Source organism: Malaclemys terrapin, chromosome 12 (assembly GCF_027887155.1).
Source record: "Malaclemys terrapin pileata isolate rMalTer1 chromosome 12, rMalTer1.hap1, whole genome shotgun sequence".
Taxonomy (NCBI): Eukaryota; Metazoa; Chordata; order Testudines; family Emydidae; genus Malaclemys; species Malaclemys terrapin.
The window spans coordinates 7874847-7895993 of NC_071516.1; the positions used below are offsets into that span (position 1 = coordinate 7874847).

At 42.1% G+C, this 21147-nt stretch overlaps 1 long non-coding RNA gene across 6 annotated transcripts in view; it reads right to left on the reverse strand.

Annotated features, from left to right (window-relative positions):
• Positions 1-4336: 4336 nt before the first annotated feature.
• LOC128846356 (uncharacterized) overlaps positions 4337-21147 on the reverse strand; it is an 83991-nt gene continuing 67180 nt past the window's right edge. For 4 of the 6 annotated variants that reach the window (XR_008446772.1, XR_008446771.1, XR_008446768.1 and 1 more), the window contains 6 exons: positions 18314-18386; positions 16851-17003; positions 15037-15074; positions 13969-14260; positions 12880-13010; positions 4337-7447 (listed from right to left, as the gene is read on the reverse strand). This is a non-coding gene — a long non-coding RNA (uncharacterized LOC128846356). The other 2 variants (XR_008446769.1, XR_008446773.1) reach the window with 2 other exon arrangements.

A 21147-nucleotide genomic window follows, 5' to 3' on the forward strand; every position in this document is an offset into this window, starting at 1 on the left:
CAGATAATAACTAATTAAACCTCACTGCTACCCTGCTAGGTAAGAAGGTCGGTGTAAGTATGTTCCTCCCATATCCTAGAACTTTGGATGGACACACTGTAGGTAAACTGAAATAAATAAAATACCCCGATGGAAAAGTTGTATGGATTTTAATAGGTATGCAAGCAATAGAGTTCAACAGAAACATGAGGCCCGGTTCTGCCAACTTTGTGCATGTGGGCTGGATCCAAAACCGACTGAAGTCATTGGAAAGACACCAGTGGGCTTTGAATCAGTCTAAAATTGGAACATTTCTATGGGCCAGGCCCAAAGCTCATTGAAGTCAACAGGAGTATGTCCATTGACTTTCTAGGCTTTCAATGAGGCCCTTATACAGAACATGATGGTAAAGCTACGACTTTCTATGAAACTATAGGATGGTCAAAAACAACATACAGAAAAGTTATTCTTTTCTAATTCTATGGGATTTTCCCTACAGGAAGATAAGGGATATTAAAGGGATCAGAAAGGTTAAAGGACTCGTTCTTTATCTTTAAGGTTCCATGGACTTGACCCCTCAGTGTGGTTTTATGCCAGTCCCAGCAGCTAGGCTGCCTCTAAAGATATCCTGCGGTGTTCACCTTAATGGCCTAATCCTAAAAGTGAGCCCTTTGGACTCAGTGCAGGCCAAGCAGGCACCGTCATGACTCACAGGATCAGGGCCTGACGTTACTACTCTGATCTCAACCCGTGGCATTCTCTTAGCCTTTAGCGGAGACATTTCAAAACAGCTACTAGTGAGCATACCTTACTGCACTCTATTTCTTATGAGGGAGTGAGGGGAACACTTTCTCTTGATAAACTCGAAAATATGGGAGGGGTTAAAAAAAAGTCCCGGCAAACAACATTCGAAACGATTTAGAACAGGCAATCCATCGTTAGTGACCAAGCAGTTACTTAGACTGTACACTCCTTGGGCCAGGGATCATATGTGTATGTACAGCGCCTAGCACAATGGGGCGCTGATTCGCAGAGGGTGGCTTGTGGCTTCCACTGCCATACATATAACATATAATTATTATTAAAAGTTCTCTTGAATGTATCACCTCTAAAGAAGAGTTTCCATTTCTCCTGCCTCTCCTTTTCTCAGCTCCTCATCCTAAGGAGACTGCTCCCTTTTTCTAGAGAGAGGTTTTCAGCTGCCGAGGAAGCTCTGGTGAAAGAGGTGGACAGGTGCCCATGGCAACAGGATAGCTAGTGGGCCTGACAAAGTCCTGCTCCATCACAGAGCAAAAGCTTCTGTAATCAATTATCAACAAGCAATCATTCATCTGCAAGTCTGGCACCTACCCTTGAGAACTGACTTTCTTCTCTGAAAGGATTTCCTTTTTCAGAGGTCTCCTCTCAGGACATTTATAGTATTTTTCCCTTTTCAACATCAGGCCTTGTAGGATACTCAGGCTGTATTGAAGGGGCATTTGCTTGAAAGACTAATTGTCAGCTTTATGCTCCGGAGTTCATCTAGCCAGGCTCTCCCTTGCTTGTTCCCTGATCCTGCACATTTCTGAATTGGATTCAGATTTCAGCTCTGGCCAGCTCCTCCAGATCTAAACCAGCCACATCCCATTCATGTCTCCCCAGACCCACTGCTTTCTGCTCTCCTGTCCCTGCTTTGGAATATCTCGGTTTTGAGCACATTCACTCGTCTTTTATGTAATTTGTCTTTCACTCTCCGCAACCCGTTCTGATAGCTCTGACCCTCATGGGCTCTGTATTCCAGCAAATGCCTGGCTCAGTCCCCTCAAGCCAAAAGGGGTGCTTGTTTTAACAATATAGCTTCCTCTGCAGCCCCAGCCATTCAAGTAGAGTCCATTTCCCTCCCGCTTTCTTCCCGGGTTGCTTTTCCTCGTCCAGTGGTTTTCCTTTCCATTTTTTCCGTACAAGACTCATTGTTACCTCAGGCATCAATAAATGCTAGCAGAGGTCAAGGAAAAAGCCTTCTACAGGCCTGGTAGCCAAATTTGCTCTATACTAGTTATTCATGTTTCTCTGAATTGTTCTGGTCCATCCCCCCACCCCGCCCCCCAGGAAGCTGTGAAAGGTAGAGGCTGTTAGCTGTACCATGCTGGGCTGTGAAACTCCACAGGGCCAACCTGTGGCTCTGGAGCGACATGCAGCTCTTCAGAAGTTAATATGCGGATCTTTGTATTGGCACCGACTCCAGGGCTGGAGCTACAGGCGCCAACTTTCCAATGTGCCGGGGGGTGCTCACTGCTCAACCCCTGGCTCTGCCACAGGCCCTGCCCCCACTCCACCCCTTCCCACCCCCTCCCCTGATCCTGCCATGCTCTCGCTCCTCCCCCCCCCCAAAGCCTCCTGCACGCCACGAAACAGCTGATCGGGAGGTGCGGGGAGGGAGGGGGAGGTGCTGATTGGCGGGGCTGTCAGAGCGTGGGAGGTGCTGGGAGCGGGGGGGGGAGCTGATTGGGGGCTGCTGACGTATTACTGGGGCTCTTTGGCAATGTCCATTGGTAAATTCTGGCTCCTTCTCAGGCTCAGGTTGGTCACCCCTGCACTAAGCAGTTGAAATCCTTAGCAGAAAAATCTGTCCTGCACATGGCTGAAAATGCCTTTAAAATTGATTATAAACTCATTGGACCAGAGCCTCAGCTGACGTAAATCAGTGTGCTATTATTTATGTGTTTCTTTTTGTATTACCACAGCGTCTAGGAGCCCTACTCGTGAACCAGGACCTGACTGTGCTAGGTGCTGTACAAACACAGGACACAAAGATGGCCGCCCTCCCAAAGATCTTACAATCTCAGACAAGAGACAGACATGGGAATCCAAGAAAACAATGAGGAAAATATTGGTCCACAGGATAAACAGTGGTGTCAGCACACCAGCCACCTAACCATTGTCAAGTTTTTTGTAGGCCTCATGGCAAAGGTGTGGTTCCATTAGCTTCAATAGAGCCAGGCCAATTTATACCAACTGTCGCGCTGGCCTGCTGTTTTTAATTGTGTTCCCAGCTATATGATATTATTCTTCACTAAGGATGAGCTACACACATAGGAACACTGGTTCGTTTTGCTGGGTTGGTGGCAAGTGGTCGAGGTGCTCCAGTGAATCTGGCCCATCATGCTTAGCCTTCCAAAAGAACAAAAAGCACCATGGAGCTGACACAAAGTGAGGAGAATTTCAACCCAAAGGGAGAGTTTCTGGGAAAATGTGTTAAATATATTCATTAATGAACTGGAAAAATGGAGGGGAGCAGTAAGGTAGCAAATGAAGAGTGAGCTAATATGGTTAATTAGCTACAGGATCAATTAACTAGAAAGCCTGCAGCTGCAAATGCTATAATATACAGAATGGTGTGCTTACCGCTGTAAATATATAAACCTGCTGTGTAAGGACTCACTCTGCCCTGGGGCTGATCACTTTCAACTCCCGCTGTGTATAAGGACCTTGGCAGTTCTCAGGATCAGGACCCAATTACAGCTTGACACAAATAACTTTGCCATTTCTAGTTCATCACCAGTCATTGTTTCCAAAGTAGCAGCAACTGTAAGCGAAATACCCTTCGCTCCCCCTTCCCCGCACTTAGCATCAGCCAACTGGGATTCATTTATTTGGCATTTCACTGTTAATTCAAAGATGCAACCACTGGAAGTGTTAGAACTTGGAAAACAAGCACTCCACGGGCTTTGGCTTTGAAGATGGTTAAACACCTTACGCATGTAACAGGTTACACCTCTGAGATTTCTCAAATCAACTGCTATTTAACAACAGCGTACAGAGAGGGTGAATACTAAACCAGGCTCTCAGAAGGAAAACAGGCGACAGTTTTCAGGAGGCAAAATCTGAAGTAACATTTTTTTAATTGCGTATGTGTGTGTGTGCATAAGTTTGTGGTGTGCATGTGTACGTATGTGTGTGCGCGCATTCACGCGTGTGTTTATGTGGGGAAACCTCTTCTTGTCTTCGGTGGGGGCAGAATCAGCGCTAAGGTGTGTGTAGCAGGACATTTTCACTGACAGCTGGGCAGATGTTCAAGGTCCAGGTGCTTACAAGAAAGCAGCTGCCAATAAAATGAATGCAGCCTGTTGAGGAGAGCAATAATTCTGATTTCACACAGTTGTGATCCACTGGTTGGATGTTAAAACAATCGACCCCTGATTCTCTCTGTGGCTTGAGTCTAATCGTTTTGTTTTGTTTTTAAATACAGTAACTAAATTAACGAAAAGATATGCCACTCGTAGTATGATTCCAGCAGGGGAAAGTCTGGCAATCCTTAGGAGGAAAAGCTATAGGTATCGCAGGGAGGATAACCTCAGTAATAATAATAATCCCGAGATCTTGTACAGCATTTTAATGAAATAAGACAGCAGAGAAAGGATCCTTTCCTTTGCCTTCTCCATGTAGCGCTTAGGTTCTTCAGTGCAGGAATGTCTGTGCTACAGCAGCACGGCAGTACTCCAGTCATGGAAGGGCTGTAGAAAATCCACTCCCTTGAGAAGTTGGGGGTTACACTGGGGGTTGGGTGGTAATATCAGGGCGTGATATTTTTCAAAGTCCTGAGCAACGTAGCTAGGTTAACTAAAGTTTTAGATATAGACCAGGCCTAAGTGTTTGTACAGTGCCTATCATAACGGCCTAATCACATTTAGGGCCTCTACTAACCATTAAATACGACGAACAATTCTGTCTATACAGAGCTTTCGGTGATGACAAACTACAAAAGTCCTCGGGCAAGTCACTTAACCATTCAGTACTCAGTTTCCACATGTGTAAATGGGGACAATAATACTTCTTATGAGGCTGAATTAATTCATATTTATAAAGCACGCTGAGCTTAGATGGAAGATGCTATATAACAGATACACAGGCAAAGATTATATATTAATGATGCATTTTCAGTGGTCACCAACAGTCCTTGGTACAATTATTCCTTCTACTGTATCTCATTGCAGTCTCTCTAGTCCACTCTGCTTACATTCTCTGGTGCAGTCTAATGGTCCTTATTTGCTGTAGCTACTCATAAGTCCTTTGCTATCCACTCTTCATTTATTCTTACCCCCCTCAGTAAACTGATTAGAGTTTAATCGTTTGCTCACCAGTTTTAAGTCACTAAGGAAAATGTTGTTATTACTCCACCTCTATTTTATGTTCTTTTAATTATTTCCACCTCTGTGATTACTCTAATTAGCTAACTGGTTTCTGATGGCTGTACAGTAGCTGGGATTATATTTTCATTAATCACCGTGTTAAACCCGTCCATTTAGAGTCTGTGATTTTGTGCATTATGATTTGAAATAAGTCAATACCAAAGTAATCTGAAAAGGAAAAAAAATCCATACAAATAGACATTATATTAGTCAGCAGGTTGGCTGAGAGACTAATATATTTAGAAATGTTATGATTTACAAGCACAAACAAGCCATTTATTTATCTCCTATAATAAAGATAAATCAGAAGTCTCCATTCATACCTATTTAAGGTGACTTCTTTGATCCAAGTCAGATGATTGACGGGTTAAACTGGGATCAGAAATAAAGAAACTGACAATACATTTCCTTTATTCCAATAGAGGCAACAAAGAACTGGGCTTCATATACAGTTTCTCTTTGTCATGTGAGAAACACAGAACTGCAGAAATGAAAGTGTATTCTTCATCATTGGGAGACTATTTCTTCCCAGGCACTCCAAACATGGAGTTTGTGAAACCAACATTCACAAAGTAAATTGATATTTCATGATAGTTTACAATAATCAAAACAAATCGAGGTTGCTTGACCTTCATTGTTTAACCATAACTATGAGGGAATATTCCTCTCAGTTGTGAAAAGCGACATAATGAGACTTAGTACGTATACAGCTCTCAAAGTCCTGGACCAATGCTGGCTTGAAACACCCCTGTGAAGTAGGTAGATAATTATTATTAGCTGGAGACATTGAGGCAGAGATAAGGTGAGATGCCCACAAAATCACAGAGCAAGAAGCAGAACTCACTCTTGTAGGCCAAGCTGCTTCTCATGGTTTGTTAACATAGCACTGCGCTGACACAAACACCACACATTTAATTTCACACTTATGTTCTACGGGTGGAAGCCTGGCTCCATTAAAGTCAATAGGAGTTTTGCCATTGTCTTCAACGGGGCCAGGATTTCTCCCAATATCTCTGCCATAGACTTGTTCTGTCACCTTGTGCAAGTCACTTAACCTCCCCACATGTCAGGCCCCCAGGCCCACCTCTCTTCAATATCTTTGAAATCCTCAGATGGAAGGTGCTATGGGAGTGCAAAGCTTTGTTATTATGGATACCCACATGGGGATCACAAAGTGCAAACACTCTGAGCTCTTCATAAGGCAATGGAGACACAAAGGAGAAAAGAAGAGAACTGTGGAATTTTATAAATCAGAGCTATTTTAGTTTCCAAAGGCTGAAAATTGATTACGCTCTGAACTAGCAGAGAAACTACAGATCTGTTTAGACTTTAGATTCTCTCCCTTTCTTTTTTCTAGGCCAGTCCTGCATATCATCAGGTTCACTGAAAAGCAATCTCCTTACGTTTAGCATCATTCAGTCTGTTTGAGGAATGATACTCACTGTAGCGAGCGTCTGCCGTTGCTGCTTGGCGGCGATAGGATCGGGCAGTGCAGCGGCTTGGGCTGAACACAAACACCTGGGCTGGGTCCAAACCAGGCAAGTGAAATGGAAAGGGACCATTTTCTGCCTACTTTCTGCACTACCCAGAAGCATCTCCTGCAAAACAACCTATCCCTGTTTAAGTGGGGGCATAGAGGGTAATGTGCTCCTGTTTCTTGTCCGCCACACAGCATCAGGATTTACTAGAAATGTCTCTGCCCAAGGCAAAGCTTCCTATCTGTTGTTAGGGAAGGGCCAGGCCAGAACTAAAACCTTGAATCCAAATCCCCCTGAACTTCAGGATAATGTGGCCCCTGGATCCGAATGTCTGCTTGGGATCCAGCCCAACAGCTGTTTGCTGTTCTGCACAGATCTTCAAAAGATCTTCTTTATACCTTCGACAAGTGTTTCTAGCCACGACAGACAACTGGCCGGCATGATATGTATTCCCACACTCAGCCCGTTAGTGTAGTAAAAGATAGCTGATCTTAGCGCAAAGCGGAGTATATTACTCTCAGTGTGTCACTAAATGAAATTTCTGGGAGCGGTTGTATTTCTTTTCGGCTCTTTTCAAAAATTGCATCGGTTCTTTTTCATGGTGGCGCGGACAAAGAATGTAATGTGTTTTGTAAAATGGGAATGGATATGAAAATCTTGAAAGAGCTACTAACCTTTTATAAGTAATCCACACAAAATGGTGCTTCTCTTCATTTTACCAGCTTGTATTTCTCTATGCCAACTCTTTCCTGAATTATAGTTCTGTTATCTGACTTTACGGTGATGGGTGTGTCTTAGAGGAAATATATCCTTCCAGTTAGTCTGCAGGTAAGGGGAAGACTTTGCATTAGTAATAATAGAGGCTACTGTTTTAAAAAAGTGACTTTGTATAGAAGTTTAGGTAAGATTCTCAGTTGGTGTAACTAAGTGTTGCTCCACTGACTTCAGTTCAACAGAGCTTATAGGTATTTACATCAGTTGAGACTCTTTCTCTTTATATTTAAGTCACTAGTCTAATAAGAACATTTTCAAGATGCACAGGAGAAAAAAAATGATTAAATAATGTTAAAAACTGTTTTCCATAGCCGTCTCTCTCCTCCCCCTCCCCCCCCCCCCCCCCGTTGGAATAACTGAAAACAATCCAATATAAATTAATCAAAGCCTGGAACACCAAGTAACTGTAAAAAGCTGTTGTCTGTTTAAAGCTAGCATAGGTATTACAGATGTTATAATTAGGTCTGGTCAAAAATTTTCCATCAAAACTGGGTGTCAAATTGAGGTTTTGTGTGAAATGTCTGCTTTCTGCAGAAAATTTTTACTTTTGGCAAAAAAACGGAACAACTGAAAACTTTCTGGTTTTTGTCCAAAAACGGAAAAATTTCAGCTGAAAACTAATTAATTTCCATTGGAAATTTCACTCCAGGTACCTCATGGGAATTGGAACTTGAGTGCCTCATGTCCCCATTCTACTCTATGAACCAGGCTACAGTCTACATCTTCCACATCTTCCACAATGCACCAAATCATCTCACATAGATAGGATACCATGGTGCATCATGGGAAATGTAGTCCAGGCAGGGAAATCTAGCCCATAGAGGAGAAAAAAATTCCAACCAACTCTAATTACAGTAAGCTAGAAGGCTAGTAGATAAGCTAGATCCTGATACTCCAAAGATTGACATGAAGCTGGATTTTAAATATTCTTCAGTGATCAAGAATGAATCCCTCACTATTTGCTGGGAAAGTTTGGATCTGGATGCACACTTGATGCCTTGGCCAGTTCTAATATCCTCAATGAGGAGAGAAAGCAAACACAATCAACCAAAGTGCCTTTGACTGAAGAGAGACCATCTGACTGGAACCCAAATGCTTTACATGCCAAGACAGCATAGCTTCTGACTCATTAGTCCTTTCATCAAATGGCTGTCCTTTTTCTGCTAACTACTCAGGATAGGCCGTTTATTAAAATGTGCATACAGAATCATGTGCAGACTGGAGAATGGACTACCATACCACTTTTTAAAATCATCTATAGACAACATAGGGGAATGCTTTCTAAAGCCAACAATATGGAGTTGTGAAACAATCTAGACATGTCTAGTTTAATAAATTGGCGTGAGTTGTTTCCTGCATAATCTTGTCAGATTGTTTCAGGCTTCCGTGGTCTCCATTTGTCAAAAGTTATGACCTTTTTGTATCTGAAATATTTCAGTCTTTCTACTTACCTAGACGCCAGTTCAGCAAAGCACTTAAGCACATGCTTAACTTTGAAGTCAACGGGAGATAAGCACATACTTCAGTGATTTGTTGAACCGGGTCTTAGACAATAATTGCAGTATCTCCACTACCACAGTGGGATAACTACTGGCAAATGTTGACTTTTTAATGGTGCCTCTGTATCTAGTTATCTCAGTATCCCTTAATCTCATACCACAGAGAATCAATCTACAGTATGGGCCGACAGCTGAAGAAGTGCATCTAATCTGTGTTATAAGGCGAAGTCTTGTTCTAGGTTTCTCAGAGTTTGGATAGAGTGAGAGGGACTTTGAAAGAAGCTACAGTAGAGTCACTACTTAAGGAATTAATTGATTTAAGGCAATATTTCTGTACAGTGTAACTTAATGAACCACGTAAGTAATGCTCATAACTTTTCAGTGTAAGGGACAAAAACCAATGTTGCATTTAATTTTTGGTCTAGATGGGCTAAATCAGTTCCAAAACCAGCAAGTATGGAAATTAAATTTATTCTGGTATCCAGGACCACTTTCCTGTAATGGCTGGGTCAGCTTTGTCAAAGGGTTTAAAATAATGCTTTCAATTTGCCTTTGAAGCCTGTGATTTTTTGATCACCTTCACTGCTTGTGTTTGGCTCCGGCAGAGATGGGAGAAATGGGCAGTTATTTCACATGAGAGATTGAGAGGATGAGGGAACTGACATCACAAGCTACCCTTCAAACAGAGACAACATTTGGAATGAAGTATTTCTTCAGGGAAACATCTCAGCTTGCTTTAGCCCCAGATTCTGATATTGTACCCCAAATAAAGATTGCACAAAAAGGCATTTGCAATTGTGCAGTTGGATGATACACACATGCAACTAATTGCATTTGCAAGGGGGAAAATTAGAGGACATGCCTAAAAATACCTCCAAAATCATTTGAAGGTACATTTTCTGGGGGTGAGAGGTTGAGCTTCCAAGAAGAGTGAGCTCCTTGGGCTAGATCTGTAACTCTTTTCAAGCATGCTTCCAAGGTTCATTCCCCTCCTTTTGTGTCTGAGTGATGGTCACCATCTTAGCCAACACCCTGGGGTCTGAATTGGGGAACCTCCAGAACTAAAAGGACGAGCAGCCTCAGCTCTAGCTCATACTGGAACAGAGTTGTATCTTCTGCAAACTGGGCTCGGGGGGTGGAGGGAGACATGTAGCTCATGCCAGTAGCTTACACATACAGTGGATGGCACCTGCATGTGTGGGCAGATGTCCGTTTCTCACATACCCGAGTCTGGCAGTTTATTACCTGCTGGTGCCTGGAGCCGCCCCTGACAAATGTAAAGGTAAACTGAAGGCCATTTCAAAAGATAGTCGTTAGAATCTCTCTGCAGCTAGCTGCCCAGAAGGGAGAGGAAACCCTTTAAAAAACAGGGTTGAATCTAAACCAGTCATCAGTAATGACACCAAATAAATGTAGGAAATAGCTCCATAGACAGTTGAGATGTGGAGCTCTGAGAAAAAGAAGATCCACGTTACCATTATGACTCATTTCGCTCTGTCTGGTTGCTTTTTCTTCCATCTCTTCTATGACATAGTGTGTTTCTTTGCTTCATGCTATAGCACCAGTGCTGATAAAACAACACTTAGTCCAACACCCATTACTCATCTTCATCTCATTTTTGCAGGTGTTGAAATACAACTGTAATTAATTCAGGTGCAAGGCAGATTGAGTGACTCAGCTATCCCTGGAATTTTTGGTGCAGTTTTCAGGTCAGTACCAGCTTCGCTCTACTTTATATAACTTATTTTCTCCAATGTTTCAATTAGGGCTATCAATTAATTGCAGTTAAATCAAGCGATTACGCCAAACAAATTAACTAGATTTAAAAAAATAGTTGCCATTAATTGCAGTTTTAATTACCCTGTTAAACAATAATAGAATACCAATTTACATTTATTATACATATTTTAGATGTTTTTCTACATTTTAAAATATCTTGATTTCAAAGTAGACAATGCTCACTTAATATTATTTTTGATTACAAATATTTGCACTGTAAAAGAGAAACAAAAGAAATAGTATTTTTCAGTTTACCTCATACAAGTACTGTAGTGTAATCTCTTTATTGTGAAAGTGCAACTTACAAATGAAGAATTTTTTTTTACATAACTGCACTCAAAACCAAAACAATGTACAACTTTAGATCCTACAAGTCCTCTCAGTCCTACTTCTTGTTCAGCCAATCACTAAGACAAATACATTTGTTTACATTGATGGGCGATAATGCTGATACCTTCTTATTTACAATGTCACTTGAAAGTGAGAACAGGTGTTCACATTGCACTGTAGTAGCCGACGTTACCTGCCAAATATGCTAAACATTCGTATGCCCCTTCATGCTTCGACATATAGATTGCATTATCCTTTTAAATTATTTTTTACAGTGAAAATATTTGTAATACAAAATAAACTTGAGCGCTGTACGCTTTGTATTCTGTGTTGTAATTGAAATCAATATATTTGAAAATGTAGAAAGACATCCTAAATATTCAGAATACATTTAAATTGGTATTCTATTATTAACAGTGTGATTAAACCGGCGATTAACGGTTTTTATAATCTCGCGATCAACTGCATTTATTTTTATATCCTTTGTCAGCCCTAGTTTAATCAATGAGAACTCATCTACTTTGATACAACCATGTCTAAGAAACAGTCTCAACTTATGATACACAAAGAGCCTGAGTCTGATCCAACTGACACCAGTGTAAATCAGGATTAACTTCAGCTACGTCACTTTTGCCCCAGTGTTGAGTATTAACATGCGACTCAGATAACAACATACGCAGATTTGGCTTAGCTGTGCAGATAATTACCTCTTTTGCACATGCAGTTCTGGTAATTAAATAAGCGCAATTGCATGTGCATTTGCACCTCTAGTTTTTTTGTTTGTTTGTTAGTTGTAAATCTGGCTCTAAAAGCACTTAGAAATGTGATCATCTCCCCAGTCAGCTTTTATATGTCTTTCACAGTGCTGCACTTGCGATATTACTTTCAGGAAACAACCTGCACTCCAATCCATTGCCCCGCCCGCCCCCTTTTTGCCCCCCGCCCCCTATAACACACACGGAGGAAAACCTACTTTGTCAGAAACTAAAGCGTTTTGTGAGATTAAAATGTAAATGTTATACTCCACTTTTCAAAATATGTTTTATATTTTACTTTTGACTGCGTGAGGAAATAGAATTTTTATAACCCTGTGAAATGATTGCCACCCAGACACTTTGGCAAATAACTAAAAACCTTAATAAATAAATCCTCTGTCAGCTAGGGCTGAAAACCAAGTTGCTCGTGGTTTGCCGGAATATTGTGAATTACAAAGCAGTCTCATACAATTGGACTAGTAATCACAGGAGCACGTATTGGGCTGACTTTGGTTTCCCTAGTTGGGAGAGGGAAGGGTGAGTGTACAATGGCTCATTCAACAGGACTAAAAATAATCAGTGTAAATTAATTTTTGGTACATTTGCTGATTTGAAAAAAAAAATCAGCAAAAATTAATTTACAGCAAGTATTTCTAGTACCAGGCCAGCGGCAATGCTGGTCCGCAGAAACTGGAAAATAATTTAACCCTAATATGTAGCTGGCACTAAAATAAATAGGTACTAATATAAACAGGTTTGCAGTCTATCTGCATCAGTATATTTACAAAGGTAGATGGCTGATGCTGCAAAGTAAGTCCCTGGCAAGGTAATCGCTTTGACATGAAATTACTAGCCCTTCCTGTCACTGAAAATATCATGAAGTAGCAGGATAAATTAGGTAAGTACCTTGGTAAATGGACCATATGATTACAGGATAAATGTATATGAAAAAATACATTAGTCCACCACCATCTTCAAATAACTTCAGGTATTTTCAATACCTTTCAAGATCTAGTTTGAAATGGCCCTCATGGTATCAATAGGGTTTCCATAGATTCCTTCCACCCCTGTCTTTCTCAGCTATCCTCTCCATTCCCTCTACTCATCTAATACCTACCTCCAAATCTGTCACTTCTGATAATCTTCTCATTGCTGGTGCAAGAGCCTTCTCCTCTGCAGCTCCTACCATCTGCAGCTTCTGCCTCACTGAATCTCAATCATCAGAGGGGTAGCCGTGTTAGTCTGAATCTGTAAAAAGCAACAGAGGGTCCTGTGGCACCTTTGAGACTAACAGAAGTATTGGGAGCATAAGCTTTTGTGGGTAAGAACCTCACTTCTTCAGATGCAAGATGAATCTCAATCATTATTCATTATTTGCTAGCTGGAGTAATGAATAGTTGGCATAACAGTTTGTAAACATTTATATATATCTTCATCCAAATACTTACGAATGAAAGCATCTGAATAAAATCAGGATCAGTTATCCAAGATCTTGCTATGCAAAAAGAGGGCTAAATTCATAGCCCAAAATATTTCAAAAATGATCATGATTTTGGCTACCTACATTTTTGGGTGCCCTTTGGCATACTTTTCAGAAGCCTAAAAATTAGGTCACTTGAAGCATGTCTGAAGCTGGGTACCCAAACTAACCGACACACCCCAGCTCACTAGTGACTTTTGAAAAGCTTGCCCATAATAAATATTCATAGATCTGCACATGTTTAAGGCCAGAATGGACCATTAGATTATCTAGTCCGTCCTCCTGTATAACATGGGCCATGGAATGAGTATTAGGACTGAACAGTTTGACCAGCTGTGCTCACAACAGATTGCTCGTGCATGATGGGCAAATCAGGAATCATTTGGTGAACAGTTTCAAAAAAACAAATACATACAACATAATAAACAGACAATTCACCAATAGCCAATGAGGCTGACCTGCGAATTTAATTTTTTACTATGAAGTATTCGCGCAGTTCTATCCACTAAATAAGCTATTAATAGGGACATGTTTACAGTGGACTTAAACAACCATGGTGATGTATTTTATATCAACAAACTTGTCAGCACTTGAGTGGAATCCTACAGGGCGTACAGTACCAAAACACTGCAATGATAAAGACCATGTGGCTAATGAGGCTTGGTGAGCTGTGAGCCAGCTGAATATCTTGCAAATGAACGAACATCGGCTAAAATATGGGCTTACCATCAACTTAGGATACTGCTTTATTGGCCTCAGTCCTAGCCCAAGGTCGTTGACTGAGACCAGTCTGGGCTTTTCAACGCCCCTTGGCATCTTTAAACATTCCCTCCTTTCACCAGCTTGGAACTTGGTCAGTTTCATTTTGATGCCATTTGCTACTTCTCTGCTCTTTTCTCCAGTGAGGTCTTTTTGTTTGTTTTTATTTAATGGTGTAAATCTCATCAGCTTCTAGACCTTTTCGCTGGCCTGCTCTCCCAGCAGTGCTTCCTACGGGATCACAAATGACGTATTGCATCTGCATTAAAACAAAATGAGTTCATCCCCATTTTTAGATAAGGGTGTCATTTGTAAATGCTTTATTCATAATTAATGAAATTATTACTGGATGCAGCCACATTCCTCATCCGTGTATAATAAGATACTTTGTAAAGTGCATTAGTAAAAAGCTTACAGATGAGGTTATGACAAACCTACTGTGAAACATATTCTATGGCGTACTGCAGCTTTTGTTCAAACAATCTATGTGCAAGCTTGTGAATGATCAGTCTGGCTAGATGGTGATAGATGGTGCAAATGTTAATTAATAATAGGCTAATGTTGATAATTAATAGTAAATCATGATGATGGGATTTTGTTAGTCAGTGTTATGATAATATTCATTTCACAGAATCATATAATCATAGAAGTTAGAGATGGAAAAGCTCCATTTAGTCATCTCAGTCTGTCTTTCTGCCAGTGCAGTACCATTCCTTACAGAGCATTTACTGCTGGGTAAAAAGTCTTGTGATCCCAGATTCATCCAACCAGGAAATATGGAGAGGCCTATTAATCTCAATGCAATTTTTATATAGTATTTATGAAAACCCTGATGCATTGTTTGACTTTAGAACATGAAGAATGAGTCATACCTGTCCTCTCACTAAGAGCTATCAAGAGGTTATGGTGATAAGAGACCTATGAATCCATGTAACCTACGGTAAATATGTGAGGAAATAACAACGTAAAAGGTGTCTTCACACATATGATACGCGGCTTCCTCCAGCAAGTTCAAGACGACATCATACCTCTTACCTTTGGTATAGAAAAACTTCTTGTACTGTTGTAACAACCTGCGATACCAAATAACACAAAGAGAGACACTTTAGAAAACTGCATGTACTTTAGAAACAACAGAACAATGTTTCCAAGTTTTTCAGCTGACACTACATTTTCCTGCCTTATATATACAGGACTGCATCACTCCCGGCACTACATCATGTTGCATGAAGTGAATGAACATTTGCCCTTGGGCATAGGCTGCCCGGAGGAAAGAGGAAGTTCCACGTCACTGTACATTATAAAATCTGATGGACAAGGCGAGCAGTATCATGCAATGACAACTAGAGATGGCCACTTAACTCTCAATTCAAATACCCCCAAGGGAGTCCCATCCCATTTATATTGCTGCTAGCCGCTTGTGAGGCTATTCTTACAGCTGGCAGATTTCCTGGCTGATTGGATGACTATCACACAATGGTATCATGGTGTATGGAGGAACGTGTTGGAATTGCAAGCTATCGCTTTAAGAGTGTGGGAAGGTGGGGCTTCCTGGTCCTGCTTGCAGACTCAGGGGCTCTGTAGTGAAGTGTGCGATCAGAGCAGTCTAGAAAGAACCAGATGGAGTGGGCTGTGCCTCTCTGCTTTAGAGAGAAGCCTGCTTTATCCATCTCTCGGCTTTTGGTTACTGTGGGTTATTATTCTGGAATCTAAGAATAAAAGTAGTGATACATTGCACCCTTCCAGTAACACTATTTTAGATACGGGGTATATATATTTTTAAGCTAACTTCTCTGTGTGTATGCCAGGAACATAACAGGTAAGTAGGAGCCTAACCATGATTGGGACTGACACTGCCTGTTAAGACATGGTGCAGTGGAATTTTCAGGCTGAAGATAAAAATGGGGTGACTTGAAGAATTGCCGTTCTTTGGAGAAAACAGATCAGAACCTCAAGAGACTAAATTTTCTGCCAGCCTCAAGAAGGGCTGATTTCACATGCCTTGTTTTGCATGCACAACTGCACCATGCAAAATCCCCATTGGCAAATACGTCAGTGCCCTTATCTGTCAGCAAAAGTGGCTGGTGGGTAAGCAAATACAGAGATCCAGGGCTGAAAATTGAACCATGAGTGACATTAAAAATGAACAACAACAAAACACAGCAACTAGAAAAGACCCCATCGTTCAAGTCATTTATAAACAGATGGGATAAAAAATATATTGCAGGGAACAATTCTGGTTGGCCTATCAGGACGGGATATATTTTCTATGCTAAGATGTAGGCTAGTTATTCACTAGTACCCAGATATTTCATAAGTAATCTCAACCAAAGGCATAAAATTTACCTAGCTCACTGCCATCTTCCTATAAGCAGGATCTCATGTGTTGAGAGGTACATTACATTTTGCTGATCCCTTTCGCACAGCTCTGTTACTTACCACCTTTATTAAAGTCCTAAATCCTTAAACCGTGTTAATACCTATACAGCTTTCCTGCCTCTTGCAATCCACGCATACAGCTTATTGACTAGAGCAAGAATAATGTTCACCAAAAGCTAAAAGAGACAAGTGTTAATTCTGGAGTTCTCTTGGTAAGGAAATTAATAGTAAGGCTTTCTTTGGACAGTAGAGTCCTTTGAACCGATACACAAATGACCTCTGCCCCCCTAACCCTTTCTTAACTTTGTCTTTGTTTGGTTTTTAACATTTTCATTTCAGACAAATCTGAACCAGGATTCAGTCCATTGTGGCCTCGCAGACAGACCATCTCTTATCTCACTTACGTTAGTAGCAATTATTTACAGCAGAAATGTTTAAGCATGAAAGTGGGATTACAGACAAAGTTGTACCTTTGCTACGGCAATGTGCATCTTGCATTGTTTTCAACTTCCTCAACCGCTGGGCTATTTGCCTTTCCCCATCCGGAGCCATTGTCCCGCACTTTGTTCCACCTTTCAGGCCTTCAAGGTCAGAGCTTTCATTGGGCACTCGTGACCCGTGTTCTTTGCAGATGTTAAGAAGTAAATAATAATAAATAATAATGGAGATATCCCATCTCCTAGAACTGGAAGGGACCTTGAAAGGTCATCGAGTCCAGCCCCCTGCCTTCACTAGCAGGACCAAGTACTGATTTTGCCCCAGATTCCCAAGTGGCCCCCTCAAGGATTGAACTCACAACCCTGGGTTTAGCAGGCCAATGCTCAAACCACTGAGCTATCCCTCCCCCCCAGTAGGAGCAAGTTGAACACTACATGAGGCGAGGGTGGGGTTCAGCAGTATTAATACTTGGTAATAACATAGCTATTGCGACAGCTTTTAACACAGTGTTTTCTATTAAGGGTTCCTTCTTCAGTTGTAAGTACTCTTGAAATTGTGGAATTTATAGCATTGACCTAAGCCAGGCACAGATCAGGCAGGCACTATGCAAGTTTGCTCCCAAGATCAGGATCAGCTAGTCCCAGGATCAGGGGGTTGGGAGACATAAAGGTGGCATATGCCCATATTTACCTACCCTGCATGGATTTTCTGCTCTAGCTTTGCAGAACCTCTGGATTGGGCCGAGGGCATTACCGTAATTCCAGCCCTGTGGCCCTGTCTATATTACAAAATCTCTATGCACTCAGCATGTCAAGCATCTTTGTTCCCAGTAGCTTGGGCCTTGTCCTTAGAAAGGAAACCCGTGTTTGCCTGTAATATTTGATAATCTCTTATATTACTGAGCACATAAGGGATTTGCAGATGAACAGTATTTAAACATGAATAATTAAAATCGGAGTTAAATGAAGATATTGTACAGCTCAGTGCAGTGTAAATACACTGACTACCTGGGCTCCATTCAAATATATTCATTACTATGCCACTTTGGATCCAGACAGGTAAAAGCTTTTACTTTCATTACTAACTACACCTGATTAAAAGTGATTATGCTCTTGACAAATTTTCTTGTGTCAGGCACTAAATTAAGGGGGGGAGACGTATTTTTCCAGTTACGATCAATATTGTTCTGATAAAGTCCTTCTCAAGTCAGAAAAGTTGTTCTCTGCTTAGGTTAACCTGCTTAATAAATGGCATAGGGTGTTCTCAGCTCAGGAATTATAGCACAAAGCAGGTGGAGCAACCTTAAAATCTTAGCTGCAAAGATCTCGTCACATATATTGCTTGATCCCAATGTGAGGATACAATCAATAGCCACAGGGCAGAGACCAGCAGAAGTGAAGCATGCCAGGGAGTCAGCCTGCTGGGTCGGTGTATGACAATTCAGTTCGGGAAGAAGGCTGTTGGAATGCTTCTACTCTCTATGAATTTTCCTTACCTTTAAGACCGCAGTCCTAGATCCCCTGACCATAAAAGATCTGACAACTTTTGGTTTCTTCTGGCACTTTTTACTGGTGAAAAAGTTGGGGATGGGTTGGGGGCGAGAGAAAAAGAGAGAGAGAGGAAGAAGAAGAAGAGAAAGATTGTTTTAATTTTGACCTCCTGTGACTCACTTCATTAACCCTGATTCTGCTTGACCCTTTTACAGCCCAACTGTTTATTTTCTTCATGAATCTAAAACCAGATCAATCAACTCTTCCTCAAAGCCCTTTATGAAACCTTGGCTTCCAGTCAAAGTCCTGCTGCTAACAACAGACCTGATGCAAATTGAATCTCTGGGAAACAGGATTGTTCAGTGCAAACACCCATCAAACCTCCCCGTTCCTTTTTCTCCTCAAAGCCTCACAGGTCAGTCCACTGAAAAGTGTGTGTGTGTGTGTGTGTGTTTCAATAATCATGTCTTGCTGAGGATTTAAATATTAGTCTTCCAAAGCTAGATCTGTAGCACCAGATTTATTTGTATGAAAAAAACCTTCCCCTTCTTGCTTAAGGAAAGATATTAATTATAGATGCAAACCCATAAATCTTTGGGCTTTAGGTGAGGCATTTGCTGGATTATAAATATAAATTGGATATAAGGGTCTTGATCTTCATATTATTACTATTATTACTTACTGTTTATTTATTTTTTTCATACGATCAGGATCTTCAGATGAGTCAAACATTTCTGGGGAATGGCGAGCAAAGCTTTCCAAGGGTGCAAATGTTGAATTCATTAAAAGATTTTCCTTTCTAACCTGGCTCTCCACTGCATTTCACAGTCCAGTGAGTCATTAAGCATCTCGTTCAGATTCCTCCTCCTCCACCCCACCCCGGTCCAGCTCCAATACTTGATTTCATTATATTGCTTCTGCCAGATCATATCAAGCCTCCTAATGTTTATTAATAATGTCCGGTGTATCTTATTGACAATGTGCCATTGTTTCTCTAAAGTCCTGCTTCCAATACAAGCCTTTGAATGTAGCTTGAAAGGTCCGCAATATATCCCAGCTCTTTGTTGAATGTGACAATTTTCTTCTCCCTTGTTTATTAGAGTAGACCCGTGGTGTCCAGCACTAAGCCACAGGGCCTCATCCAGTAAGGTGCTGCGCATCCTCGACTCCCACGGAAGGCGTTTGCTCCACTGCACTTGGCAGGATAGTACCAAGTGCTTAGATGTGGCAAGTATCGATAACTGGGATCAGGGCCGGCTCCAGGCACCAGCCTGGCAAGCAGGTGCTTGGGGCAGCCGTTACAGTGAGGGGCGGCACGTCCAGCTATTCGGCGGCAATTCGGCGGACAGTCCCTCACTCCCGCTCGGAGCGAAGGACCTTCCGACGAATTGGCACCGCAGATTGCGATCGCGGCTTTTGTTGTTGTTGTTTGGCTGCTTGGGGTGGCCAAAACCGTGGAGCCAGCCCTGACTGTGATGTATATATATGTAACTTTTCTGCCAGGGGAATCAGCAACAACAAGGGTGGGTTGAATATCTAGGGGATTCCTCTTAACAATACAAAACAGACCCAGTTCGAGCCCCCACCCAGGAATCTGGGAAAACTAAACACCACCCCGAGGTGCCTCGAAGAGGCAATACTTCCCCTCTCACAAGCACTGAGTCTGTATAATAAAGGGAAAGGGAACTCAGCATTAAGTTGGGAAAGCACCACAACCACTTTCAAAAGCATGTGACTATACACAAACACCCACCCCTCAGTACGTTGAGCAGTGAGAAAGTCTGAACAAATGTTCTTTTAACACCTCTTTCCCCCTCCCCTCTGCTGCACCCCACTCACAATTGGTCCTCCTTGGTCAGCGAAGACCCAGAGTTCAGAGGTGCATACACATGGGTCCACCTTCCACCCCTGAGTGGGGCCGGAGGGGAGGATGTCGAGCAATACCTCCACTGCAGCTGCCACCTCTGCAACTGACACACTGCCGCTGCTATCTCTGGTGCTGCTCGACACCGTTATCTCTGCCACCGCTGGCCGCTCACTGCCACCTCCGCCACTGTTATCTCTGCTGCTTGCGGCCACATTCTGAGCTTCCCCCACTTAGCCCAGTTCTTAGTAACCTCAGAGGATAGCAGGGAAACTCTGTGCTGTCTTTCACTGCTGCGCTGTTCTCATCCTAGGTCTAAGGCTTAGCCCTAAACCTTCTCATCAGTGAGCTCAGCTCTAGTCATCACTGGGCAGAAACAAAGACTCCCAGTTGAATCCAAACAGCTCTGTCTTTAAACACTAGAGAAAGGAGGGTCAAAGGGCATCTGGGATTCTTTAGACAGCAGCCATACCATCAAGTAGGAACCCCTGTCCTCATCCCCCTCATCTTCAGTTGGATTTGGCATCCCTACCCTCTGCTTAGCTAGCGAGCTTCAGTTAGGGTGACATCTCAATCCGGGCATGCGAAGTACAGGTCTGCTGCCCTTTACTCCTACAGGACGGATAACAACATTTCCTTACCCCTGCGTTCGATACTAAAGTGAATCGTAACCCCAACCCAGCCAAAACTGATCACTTTGGCACCGCAGGTCTATCTGCTAACCACCTAGGTAGAGTAGGGAGGGAGGTGTGTGTGTGTGTGTGTGTGTGTGTGTGTGTGTGTGTGTGTGTGTGTGTGTGTGTGTGTGTGTGTGTGTGTGTGTGTGTGTGTGTGTGAGAACTCAGTCAGAGCCTGCTTACATCTTCGGGGGATCCGACAGGATGCACCGCGTGCAAGGGGAGCTGGGAGTGCTCAGCACGATCTCAAGAATAAGGCCCATTGATTCTAGCCATGTGCTGGAAGCTTATAAGAGCT